Source organism: Trachymyrmex septentrionalis, unplaced genomic scaffold (assembly GCF_001594115.1).
Source record: "Trachymyrmex septentrionalis isolate Tsep2-gDNA-1 unplaced genomic scaffold, Tsep1.0 scaffold32, whole genome shotgun sequence".
Lineage (NCBI taxonomy): Eukaryota > Metazoa > Arthropoda > Insecta > Hymenoptera > Formicidae > Trachymyrmex > Trachymyrmex septentrionalis.
In genome coordinates, this window is record NW_017305485.1 from 3,424,210 (window position 1) to 3,424,984 (window position 775).

Sequence of the window (775 nt, forward strand, 5' to 3'; positions counted from 1 at the left end):
TAGGTCTATTCGTCTATATAGATAATTCGAGCGAGTAGGAATTGAAAAGAATTGACAGATGAGAGAAACGTATCGACGTATATATATGTATTGTATAAAAGTGAAAAAGTAGAGATGGAGCGAAATTTACTGCGAGATTGAATTTTTCTTCGATATGCAGATTATAAGGACCATATGCCCATATTAGACTACTGAGATTAAGATGGAATTTGATCAATTACAATTTGTATCAGATCGATGAGACTAAATCAATTAAGAGAAATAAAAACTTATTTTTCGATCAAAACGGATCTTAGTACTTGAATATTTCAGAATGAATTTATATACATATTCAGTTCTGCAAACTGCGCGCCGAAATCTTTTTCGGTCTTTGAATATAAATTCACTCTGAGATATTTAGGCTAAGATCCGTTTTGACCGAAAAATCGGTTTATTTCTCTTAATTGATGAGTTTGATCAATCAAAGCAAGGTTCACTAAACTTGATATTGATTTACTTTCTTTTGATTAGTTGAATTCAATCTCAATCTCAAACTCAATCTTTGGTCTGATATAGAGATCTCATAACAGAGTCTGGTCAAGAGCTGACAAACATTTGATTAGTCCTTTGTTTTTGTTAACTTCAATAAGTTAGAATGTGCGAAATAGTATAAGTCAGAATGAGATAACATTTAAAAGGAGACAGTATATATATATATACTGTCTCCTTTTAAATGTTATCTCATTCTGACTTATACTATTTCGCACATTCTAACTTATTGAAGTTAACAAAAACA